Source organism: Chlorocebus sabaeus, chromosome 22 (assembly GCF_047675955.1).
Source record: "Chlorocebus sabaeus isolate Y175 chromosome 22, mChlSab1.0.hap1, whole genome shotgun sequence".
In the NCBI taxonomy this organism is placed as follows: domain Eukaryota; kingdom Metazoa; phylum Chordata; class Mammalia; order Primates; family Cercopithecidae; genus Chlorocebus; species Chlorocebus sabaeus.
In genome coordinates, this window is record NC_132925.1 from 75,522,097 (window position 1) to 75,534,459 (window position 12,363).

General features: G+C 41.4%; 1 protein-coding gene across 3 annotated transcripts in view; it reads left to right on the forward strand.

Annotated features, from left to right (window-relative positions):
* The window catches only part of PRICKLE2 (prickle planar cell polarity protein 2), a 354,501-nt gene that overhangs the window by 173,618 nt on the left and 168,520 nt on the right, over nt 1-12,363 (forward strand). Inside the window, exon 1 of one of the 3 annotated variants that reach the window (XM_007984891.3) lies at nt 5,474-5,792. The exons of the other annotated variants lie outside the window; for them this stretch is intronic. The gene's annotated coding sequence lies outside the window, so the exon portion shown is untranslated. Of the gene's footprint in view, nt 1-5,473; nt 5,793-12,363 lie in introns of those variants that run through there. 3 annotated transcript variants of the gene reach the window in all.

The window sequence follows — 12,363 nt, forward strand, 5'->3', positions numbered from 1 at the left end:
TTGGGCAGAGACCTACTGAATGGGGACAAACCCTATCTCCTTAGTTACTGTTACAGAGTCCCCAGGATATAAAGTGTCTGCATGAAAATAAATAAGAGCTTTTCTTTTCCTTTGTTTGACTGATGATATCTATACCATTTAATAGAATAAAATGATAAAAATCTTTGTCCTTTCTTAAATAACATGTTAATTGCTGTTTTATGCATTTATTCATTTTGTGTTTCTGAAATATATTCAGTTTATAGACATTTCTATCCCTCAATGCATTTTAAATTCTCAAGCATCCTCAAATTATGTATATTTAATATAATCTTGTGTATGTGGAGGGGGATACACTTTGTAGCTAATGGGGAGATCAAAGTTACTAGCTTTCTCCATTTAGTCAGCTTGTTGCAGAATACAAAGGCTGCTCAAGGATTTGAGTTCATATCTTAAAAGCTCATCAGAAATATTCTAAGCTATAGATTTTTTTCTCTCTCAGCAACATTTCAGATATGGAGGTTCTCCTCGGTTGCCCTTGCTAGTGTTGCTGAATTTAAATGCCACAGGAAAAAAAGATCTGTTCTGTTTTTTCATCTGTGGAATGAGGGGGTTGGACTAGATGGAAGATGTCAAATTTGTAGCATTAGTGCTGTCACTCCTTATCCATCCACATGACAGACATCACTAACCAATCATAGCGTGCTTTCCTGCCAACACAGCATGACTTCTTGTCAAGTCAGAACTCCAGGAAGCCACTACTAATCAATTGATGCTAGCCCAAGACATGAGACCTATTTCCATTGTGAAACAAGTGGTATTTACTCCCAGGAGTATACTCAAGATGGTTACAAAAGTTAGGTACTCATTGGACAGTAGAAGGAAGAATGTCAGAGTGCCTTGTTTCAAGTAAAGAGGATCTCAAATTACTACATTTTATGCTGCTGAAGTCAGGGATTGTGTTTTAGTCTTGTTTTTCCATGTATACCCAGCCTACGTGGTTAAACTATATCTCATAGTAGATACTATATAAATGTTTGTTAAGTGGTGCACAAAGGAATTAATGGAAGAGCATGTCCTTGCCCAATTCTTTTCTCTCTAAGACTTTACAGTTCAGTGCTTCTTCCAAAGGGCAGGCACAACCTTTGCCATGACTGAATTTCATTCCCTTTAGTTCAGGCCATTCCTCCAGGTTGGCTAGATAGCTTTGTGTTCTTCTCCACCAAGCATTGGCACAGCCCAGCAATGACTGGCTGGACTTTTCAAGTTTCCTCTCCATCTATTATCCCCATCGTTCACAAACCTATTGAGTAATGCTGAGGAGGGTTCATTTAATCCTTCTCCTGCTTGATCCTGAATTCTTTCAACTTGATGTGTAATTGGGAATCTGAAGGTTTAATGATATGAACAAGAATTTTGTCACAGATTCAAGCTTTAACACTGGAGATAATCATTTATTTGATACTTACCATAGGTAGCCCTTATTAGTTATAGTTTGGGAAGTAGGTTTGAAATTCTTTTATGGAAAAGACCGGGTCTGATAACTGTGTATTTTGATGATGACATGTCTTTCATATAGTAGATACTCAGTAAACAATTTCTATTTCTCAGGGTAGTTTCATGAAAGTAGACTGAAGTCTCTGTCTTTAACTGTTAGAAGAGAATCATCTTTGAAAACAGAAGGGTTTTTTTTTTTTTTTTTTTTTTCTCTACTCAGGCTCTGGATTTTATCTAATCATAATATTGGATACCTATTTAGTAGAAATTAATTATGGGCTAGACACTCTGCTACATGCTTAATATATATTCTCCAAACAGCCCCAAGACTGGTGATAAGATTCCATTACAGATGAGATAAATGAAGCTTGGAGAAGTTACACAACCTTACCAAAGTTACAAGATAACAAGTGGCAGTACTGAGGTTTAAAGGCAGGTCTGATTCTAATCTTTTCCCCTGAAGATACCAGGTCCCTCATGGCAGATGTGACTTACTGCAAGAAGCCTTCCCTGAGCCACCACCTCTCCCTGCAGTGCTAGTTGAGACATTCTTCCTCTGAGTTTCCATAGCAGTTTGTATTCCCTTATTATGATGTTCTCCATTGCGTGATAGCTGCTTCTACCACCAGAGTAAGATCCCTGAGGGCAGGGACTTGGGGCTTTTTGTTTTGTTTTGTTTTCTGTTGTTTGCTGCTTTTGTTTGATGGCTGAATAAATGCATCTTTCCCAGGAGATCTCTGCCACTTTGCCTTGGGCACCTGGACACCATAGAAAATATACAGTTAAGTCTTCAAGAACGTGCTATTGTTTTGTATTCCTTATATTTGTGGATGAAAAATTCAGGAAAATAGAGTCCAGCTTCAAATGTGGGATGGCAGAAGTTGCCTCTCTTCTGGGTTACAAAGTGCCATCTGCTACTTACCGCTGTCAAAGAATTATCACAGTGCTTTATTTTTCCCCACTTCTGTTTTTTATTAACTGTTGTTTTTTGAATAATTAATACTTGTAAGTGTTCTGTGTTTATCCTGTTTGAGATGGCTTGTGCTTCTTGAATGGGAGGATTCATGATGTTTAAAAATTTCAGAAAATTCTCTGCCATTATATGTTCAGTTATTGGCTCTTCCTGATTTCTCTGGTCTCTTCCTATGGGAGTCCTATTACACGTACGTTGGGCCTTCTCATTCTATTCTCCATATCTCTTTATCTCTCAGATATTTTTCAACTCTTTATCCTTTTGTGCTTTATTTGTGTAGTGTCATGAGATCTACATTTCTCTCTTAGTACTGTCTATTTAACCTACCCATTGGGTTTTTAATTTTAGTGGATCTATGGAGAGGAATAGTCATCATGTCTTGTTCTTTTTTAGGGTTTCAATTCTAGCTTCAGTGTTTTAAATCCTTATAAACTTATTCCATGTTCCTTTTCAGAATTTCAGTTGTTTTATGACCTGTAATTCTTGAGCCTCTTATTCTTTTATTCATTGACTTGTAACATCAGTTTCTCAGATGTTGTATAATTTACTGTTGGGATCTCATGTTTGTGGGATTGGTTGTAGCATGGGTTGTAGAATTGGCCAGAGAAACCTTCATTTGTTTCTATAAGGCATTCCTGGCATGTCACAAACAGGACTAATTTTAATATAAATTTTTTTAGTCAAAGCTTCCTGATTTTGACTTTTGTTACTCCTAGAATCTCAAGAAAGACACAGGCCTAGGATTTCTCATTCTCAGTTAAAACACTTCCCTCTCACCCAGAATACAGGTGGAGACAGACAAGTTTTGCCTAACTGGTTGTCAATTTTCCAATCTATTTGTTCACTGAAGGTGCAGCCCTCAGTAAATATTCTTGGCTTTCTACAAAGGTCTTGTAACAGCTTCCAGCTTCTCTTTGTCCCAAGACCCAGTCTGTCTCCTATGTGGGCATTACAATCCTAGCCCCTAGGGAACCAAGACAACCCTTTTGTCTGCCACCAACCACTCTTCCCTCTCTCTCATAGCCACAGCATAACTTTGCATGCTTCTTACTCTTGTTTTTAATTACCTGTTTATTTCTTGGTATTTTCCTGTTTTTTGTTTGTTTGTTTTTAAAATAACGTCTCATGCTGTCACCCAGGTTGAAGTACATTGGTGCTATCATGGCTCAATGCGGCCCTGAATTCCTGGGTTAAACCAACCACCTCAGTCTCCCAAGTAGCTAGGACTACAGGTGCACACCACTGCACCCAGTTAATTTTTTATTTTGTGTAGAGATGGTGTCTTGCTATGTTGCCAAGGCTGATATTGAACTCATGGCCTCAAGTGATCCTCCTGGTGTGGCTTCCCAAAGTGTTGGGATTACAGGCATAAGCCATAGTGCCCAGCCTTCCTTTCTTTATTGTGAGTCAGCTAGGCATTAAAAATAATTTGTGTTATATTTTATCTAGCATGTCTAGGTATTTGAAGGGTTGGAGTTTTCAGGTGGTCATCATTTGTCATTTTTCCAGAACCAGGACCTTAGTACAAGCTCATGGTAAAAGGTTCAAATAATATACAAGGACATATGATGAAACATTAGTGTACTTATCCTCTTAGATCTGCCTAGACCTCAAATCACCTTGTCCGTAATAATAACCTTTACAATTTTCTTAGGCATAGTTCTGGAAGTACTTTTTGCGTATACAGCATATGTATGTGCACATAATACATGAAGATGTTTTGTGCAAGCAGAAATATGTTTTACTATCTGCACTGTACTTAGCAATGGAGCTCAGTGCTTATTGATGCACTTAGTTCTTCTTCTTTCTCATGACTGTATAGTATTCTATTATATGGATGTATCATAATTTACTAACCTTGTCCCCTATTATTGGATAATTATGTTTTCAGTTATTTTGATATTATAAAGTATCCTACAATAAACATTCCTTTACATATGTCTTTGCTTGTTTATCATTTAGCATAATTCACTTTGTCTATTTCCTTCTCTCCCCTTCTCCCCCCACCACCACTGTGGGTTCCTTGTGGTCAATGACTTTATCTTTCATTGATGATCCTAGTGCCTGGCATGGGGCCTGGCATTGAGTTGGCACTTAATTCACATTTGTTTCATTAATAACTGTGCTCACTACAAAGTCAAATCAACAGTCAGACCCAGTTCAAATTTCCAGCAAATGTATTTTAATTGCAGTAATAACAACAGCTATTGACTATTCAGTTGTCCGGGGTTACTGACTGAGCATCTCTAGACTAAATATGAGCTCATGTAATCTTTACTACAACACTATGGATGGTAAATTTCGTGATCATGCTTTACAGACAAGGAAACTAAAATGCAGGAAACTACCTGTAAGAGGCAGAGTCCATATATGAACACAGTTTTGTGTGAAATTAATGCCTGACCTTTTGACTACTCTCTTAATTAACAATTGTACTGACCAACATGGGACATATTTCCATTGTTCATTCTTTCGTGTATTCATTCAATCAATCAACAAACGTTTACTGAGAGCTCACCACGTTCCCGTAGGGAGTGATATGTCTTGATAAAAACATCCCTCTACCTTGGTAGAATTTACAATGTAAAGGGAGTGACAGATTAAGCAAAAAAGTGAAAATGTGATGAGTGGCTGAAAAGAGACATAAGCAAAGGTTTTAGGAGCACCAAGAGCAGAGAGCCACAAAGGCCTCCAGTGTCTATGATAAACTGGATGAGCCTTGAAGGACTGCAGTGGGTTGGGGAGGACCACAGGAGGGGTGAAGCCTAGGAGTCCAGCATGCCCCCTGTTCCTTGTGTGCGCGGCACAGTCTAATCTTTCTCTTCCAGCCACTGCCAGCTCTCAGGACCTCTGGTCTGAGGGCCAGAGAGCCTGTGTCCTTCTGCTTTTGAAAGGTGGCTCAGCACTCCATTAGCCCTTTCTAATTTTAAAGTAGTAGCTCCCTTGATTGAAATCTCAATTTGGGAACAGGCCTAGGATTGGCCTGTGGCTGGAAATTTTCACCAATAAGCGGTGTGGGAGGTGGGGAGGCGTCCCTTTAAGCAGCCGGGAGGCAGCCCAGAGAGCTTGGAGCTCCTCTCCCCAGGACCTGAGCGATTTTCCTGGATCCGGAGCTGCGCACAGAGCAGCTGCCGCCCCGGGAATGTTACCCCCCTTGTGCGGAGCCCCTGCAGGGCCCCCTCCGGCTCCGGGCAGTTGGCTGCCGACGCCCCGCTGGGTTCCTTAGCTGCAGCCGCTACCCCTGCCCCTGCCCGTGGGTCTCCAACCCCCGTTCCCCGCCTCCCCCCAGTTTCCCGGGCCGGCGGAGGCGCCGCAGCGTCGGAGCAATGCAAGGCTAAGCCGGGTAAGTGGCCCCCCCATAGCTGGGGAGCACGGAGGGGGGCGCAGGGGTATGTTTGCTCTTGGTTTCAGGAGCTCCCCTGAAAAAGGGGCCTTGCAGCTGGAAACTGAGCTCTGGGAGAGATGCGCTTTGCCACCCAGACGCTGGGAAGTCAGGAGCCCCGCGGTGGGGACCTGGTGAACTGAGGGTCTGAGTGTCATCCACCTTTCGTGCAGCCACTGTATTAACCAACAATGGTAATCATAATATCACGAGGGGATGGTGGTGTTATTGTATTAGTACTACTTAAAGGGGACATGAAAACATCCCTGGACTTGCTTTTTAAATATCCTTTATTCCCTTAGAATTCATTTTTCCCTAAATATTTCAAAGGTATTTACTGTTAATGACCTAGTTATTTTCTATTCAAAATATTTCTTAACATCTCCAGGAAGATCTACTTTAAAACATGACTTACTTCTTCCCACATACCTTTATATTTTGAGCTTATATCCCCGAAAAGAGAAAAGTTGTTTATTTTCCCAGAACTTTAAAAATTCATTTCTTTGCTTCTTGGTGGACTTCGGTAATGAAGCAACTCTGGATTTGTTAATATGTTCTTTCTAAATTGGGGTAGGTGGACAGGGCCCCTCTCCTGGCCCTTTCTAGCTCTACGTGGGGGAGTGTATAATTTGGAGATGAGAGAGTTAATTCTTACTCTCCAAGTTACCAAATGCACCCTCTTAGATGCTGCAAGAGTCAGGACTTGGTGAAGGCTGGGATTACAAATCTGGGGTTCCTGGGCAGCCATGCCCTGGGAAAATTTAAAACCAAAATAATCAGGAAAGATTGTGGGTAGGTGCTGGGTAAGATTTAAAAGATGCGGTTTTAGCTCCCCCCACCCATCTGTTCACTTGTGTGTACCTAAGCAAGAGGTTGAGAATCGAATGCAGAGGGTCAGAGTTTACATTTTTTTTTTTTTTTTTTTTAAGATGAGGCAGCTGGAAGACATGCCTTCCAAAATTGGAGCAGAGTCTGATGTGTGGATTGCCAAATTCCATTTCCGCCCATATTAAATTATTTTGGCTTCTAGAAGCCCTTATTTTGCTGGGCTGGCCTTTATTTGCAGTTGTTTAGGTGGTGTGAATCATTTGTATACTTTGAGTTCCCTGCTTTCTGTATACAAATGTTTTTATCTGTGCAGCTAGTTGAGTAATTAGAGACATGGACATGGCCCTGTCTGTACAGACAGAACAAATACCACTTGGGGAAGATCTGGGCCTTTCCTTTTCAAATCATCAATTGCCAAATCTTCCCAGCCTGTTGGGCAATTCAGATAAAGGTGTCAAGTGAGCTGGGCAGTGAAGAATTTATATGTGCAGCTAATTCTGCTCATCCTACAATAAAGCATCTTCCCATGGGGCCAAAAAGTGGGGGTTAGGGAGGCACATAAAAATGATCCTGTGTTCTTAGTCACTGATTACCCAGCTCTCCCTGGATTTCTGAGAACCTGCCAGGAGAAACTGTTGACTGGATGGAAGTTTCAAGAAATGCAGAACAGAAATCAGGACAAGCCCTCCTTGAGCAACTTTTATTTCTGTTTGGAGGAAAGGAACACTTTGTTAGAATAACAAATCGTGGCTGCTTTTCAAGACCAGAAAACGGTTCTTGTTCTGAAGGCAGGTTCGTTTTAAGAGTGTGAATCATTTGGTTTAGCTTCTTTTTTTTTTTTTTTTTTTTTTGTGGTGGAGGCTTGGAGATGATTAAACGTCCTGTCTGCAGGAAATTACCAGGAGATTTGAGTATTTTCCTGAATCAGCCTCAGATGGTACACAGCTTTGGGTGTAATACAAGAAAGCTCTGTTACAAGGCAATCTTTCCTCAGTGATACCCTCAATCTCACACAGGCTTTCAAGCCTCTCCATCAGCAAGCCTTTTATTTTTTATTTTTGGGGTTGTACTTCCATTTAAGAAACTGAAATAACTCTCTCATTCCCTCTGCGAGCTTAAGATGGAACTTATTTTTGAGACAGTTTTATCGAGCCCACTTCCCCACTGGCCTCCTCCCACTTAGCTTCAACAGGAAAAACTCTTGGCTCCTTTTCCCAAGACTTCTTTTAAGCCAGAATTGTTATCCTTAGGGACACAGATGTCTCGAGGAATGAGAGAGATGCAAAGGTTTGAACTAGCACTCACCAATTTGGTGGTGACATTTATGGTCTTTGTAGAGCTGTTTGCAGAGCAGGCTAAGCGGTTCTGTGTGGGGTTTGCCCTGAAGTGAATCAACAATACAGAAAATGGGCAATGAAAAGATGGTAAGGGGCGACTGAGGGACACGCGTACTGCTTTGTGTAGTTGTGTATGCAGAGATCTGTGGGTTTTAAAAAATAATTTAGAAAACCAAATCTCAGAGATGCTGTGCTCCCGAAGCTATTTTTCTTAATCTTTCCTGAAAAGTACTCGGTCACATTAAGCACTTCCTCTAACTATCATAAAATAGGAGAGTGCTGGGTGAATATAAACTCGGTGTGATATTCTGATGTCAATGAGAGGAAGCAGAGGGAATAATTTTTTTTTAGCTACTAAAACACAGAATGGTAATCCTAGTTGAATATAATGAGACTTTATGGAAATTGTATTGAGGGTTTAAATATGATGTTCCAAAAAAGTTTCTTTGATATTTTTTATTTTCTCAAAATCTAAATGGCGAGGGATTCTTTTCTGGGATACTTAGTATTTGATTACCATTCTGGTTTTGGGGGGTTTTTTTGTTTTGTTTTTTTGTTTTTTTTGCTTTTTGCTTTGTTTTGTTTTGTTGGTAATGTTTTTTCATATCCTGCTCCTCTGTGTGACCAGCAAAGGAAGGCTCATTTTTGCAAAGATTGTAATCTGGACAACTTCCAGAAGAATGGAAGATGTAGGGGTAGCGGAGGGAACAGACGCAGGTACTGTGGGACTCAATGTCTGGGAAAACTCATGAATGATCTCCCTGTGAGATTAGCCCAGAGGCCTTTGAGAATTGCTTCACATTTGACTTTTAACAGCCAGCCTGTGTAGAGAAATCCTTGTACCTATCACTAGGGTCTCCCTCTTCACAAAGCACCTTTCCAGGCAAGATGGCCAATCCACAGGGAGTGTGTACGTGACATTGCTTTTATCACATCTTTCAAAGTTTGCTTCATTCTACTTTTTCTTTAAAACAACTACTACTTGATCTCTTGGGAACATTTGCAAAAGGTTACTCTGCATTCACCCAGGCTGCTGTAATTAGTCACTGGCTTTATTTTATATTTTCTGATGATTGAGGCTTTGTTCAGGCTTCTGGGGATAAGCAAACATCTGTTGAGTTGGATGTTAGATAAATTCTAATTTTGAACACTACGTTGTCCAGGCTGGAGAAGAAGTCTCATCTTGGCATATTATATATGATAACAGCAATAAACAGAATGAGGCCTGTTAATTTACTGAGCTTTTGCCAAGCATAGACTTAATGTCTTACCAGTCTTTCTCAGATTTTACAGTACATAGGGATATCCTTTAGGGAGTCTGTTTCATAGGTCTGTAGTATGACCTAAGAAATATCCAGGTGGGACCTTGGACTTTATCTTGAGAAGCACTTTGCTGTTTGTTCTTTATTACTGAAAAATCCTTACAACAGCCCTATGAGGGTTGGTGCCATCAGCTAGCCTATTTCACAGATGAGGAAGGATAAGCTCAAAGAGGTTCGGTAACTCCCCTGAGACACAAGGCTACCAAGTGGCCATGCAGGGTACCTGGACCTACAACTAATTCCAAGCATCTACCTGGGATGCTTCTTCAATGCAGTCCGTGCTCTCAAGCATTTGCTCTTGGTGGATTGTTGGGAGGTGGGGGGCGGTGGGCAGTCTTCTCTTTATAATTTGTACCCAGTAACCACCCTGCTGCCACTCTGCCGAAGACTGCTTCTCTAGGATGCTGGCATTCTGTAGACAGCACTCCATGAGGTCCCCATTTAGACAATCCACCGTGATGGAATTGAGGGAGACCAGATGGGGCGGAGGCCCTTGTGGCAACAACTTGAGGAGTGTCCAGCTGATTTGTCTTGGGTTCTCTAAGTTCTGAACCAAGATGACCCACGATAAGACTGATTGACTGTGAAGTGCTTTTAATTCCCCCAGCTTTTGGAATTCTTAAGACAGTTCTGTTTCCATCAAGGGCCCTTTCCACCTGGATGTAGGTGCCACTTTCTTTCCTCCAATCCATAATGCCTCCCACAGGATCCTTTCACAAGACCTCACCCTACACAGCCCAAGAAAGTTGAAGCCATTCCCAATGCTCATAGCCTGAGCTCACTTGCAGCCCTTCCTCCATTCTCTGTATATCCCCCCACTCTGAGCGTAATCCTGTGGAAAGTGAACTCAAAGGGAATATTGTAAAGAGGAGAGGCAGAGACTGAACGAAGCCTCGTTTAAGCTTCTTGCCTGATTCTCCCTTGGCCTGACCTGATTTCTTTTACTCTTTGGGGCACATGGACCAGGAATGATTTTTCTTGCTTAATTGCTGCAGGATTGTGGATACAGGACAGACCACTTAACCTCATGAGCTTCAGCTTCATCATCTGTAAAATGGTATGTTCATGTCGACCCTTTCTCCTTTGGGTACAAGTGATGTAACTTCCAGGAAGGCGCTTTGGACTTTGTTTAAACACATTTTGAAAATTTTCTCATGTTGCCTTCTAGCAGTGGTTATCTTACTGTGATCTTGGGAACACCTGTTTGGTGAATTGCTCTTCTAAAACAGAAAACAAAAAAAAAGGTACCGTGTGTGTGGAACCATGTGTGTGAGATGATATGTAAAATATCATCCTTCTTGAGCAATTGCAATTCAAAGGCTATGAGAAGGCCTGGAGTAGAGAAACCTGTTTAGCCTTGATGTTGCATGTACTGTGCTAATGTGACCCTGGAACCACCTTGCAGCCTCACCTCTTAATGTGCCACAGAACACACTTGGGGAAAATTGTTAAACATTAAAATGGTGGCTCCACCACTTATTAGCAATGTGACAAGTCATTTACCTCTCTGAACCTCAGTTTCCTTGTCTGTAAAATGGAAATAATTGGGACATCTACCCTACAGAGTTTTAGGGAGGGTAAATATGTTAAGAGATGTGAAGGTCGCCCTCTGCCTGTCAGCAGGGTTTGTCCCAGTGGATCATTCCCTCCTTTTGCTTCGTTCTATAACTTTCTGTCTCCTTCTTGCTTTATCTTCCTCCTCCCTCCCAATTTCCTCTGCTGCTCTTTCTCCTCTTCTAATTTTTTATTTTTTATGTCAGCCACTCCTGCCTCCTTACTGCTTGCTCATGTCTTTTTCATCTTTATTGCTCCCTTGTTGATGCCATCCAGCCCGTGGCTTCATGTTACACTGTACTCTTGACTAGTGAAGTCACATTTCCAGCCTGGACCTCTCTCCTGAGCTCCAGACTCAGATACACATCTCTTCTCAGCATCTTCATTAGATGTCCAATGGGCTTCTCAGACTTGCTGTATGAAAACATAGCGCCAGCTTTTTTCCTTTCCTCAAACCTTGACTGTGTCAACAAATGGCACCTACAGCTACCAGTTGCTTGAGCTAAACACTGTTTGGCACCTTTGATTTTTCTCTTTCTCTTACCCTCCCATATCCAATCTAGTGAGAATGAGTCTTTTCAGTTCTACTTCAAAAACATACCCTAAATTGTAGCAGGTGAGGGTAAGAGGGAGGGAGGACTGACTAGAAAGGAGCTTGAGGTAACTTCCTGGGGTGCTGAAAATGTTTGATATCTTGATAGAGTGTGCGTTACATGGATATAGGCATTTTTCAAAATTGATGAGACTCTACATATAAGGTCAATGGATTTTGATATATGTAAATTACACTTCTATAAAAAATATGATAGAAAAGATATATATCTCAAACCTCCACAGGTCCAACTTTAGTCCATGCTGCCATCATTTTTCACCTTGATTACTTGACAACCTTCCCAAACACCTAGTGGTTCTGAAGCTTAAATCACATCATAACACGACCCTGTTTAACACCTTCAGACAGCTTCTCATTGCAATAAGGACAAAACCAAACACTTTGCCATGACCTGTGAGACTCTCCCACCTTAGCAAGTTCTAGCCTGTGCATACCTCTCAAGGGCATCTTCCTGCCTGGCTACTAGCTTCAGCCACAGGCCAGCCCTAGTTTCTGCCTACCTTTGGGCCTTTGTGCTTGCTGTTCTTTCTGCTTGGAATGTTCTGCCCCTAGATCTTTGCCTGGCTGGCAGCTTCTCATCATTGAGATCTTAGCTTAAATGTCCTTTTGTCAAGATGACTTCCTGCCTAGCCTCATTCCATGACTACACTCCACGACTACACTCCACAGCCCACATTTTTCTTGGCCACATTATCTTACCAACTTTTCTCCAAAGCACTTTTCAAGATCCAAAATATTTCATTTTCAGTATAACAAGCCTGCCCCTGTCCCTCCTTGTCCCTTAAAGACAAGGATTGCATCATTTAAATCCCATCTTCAGTGACAGTACCTTCCTTCTAGGAGGGCTCCCTAAGTAAATTTTGACTGACTGATTAACT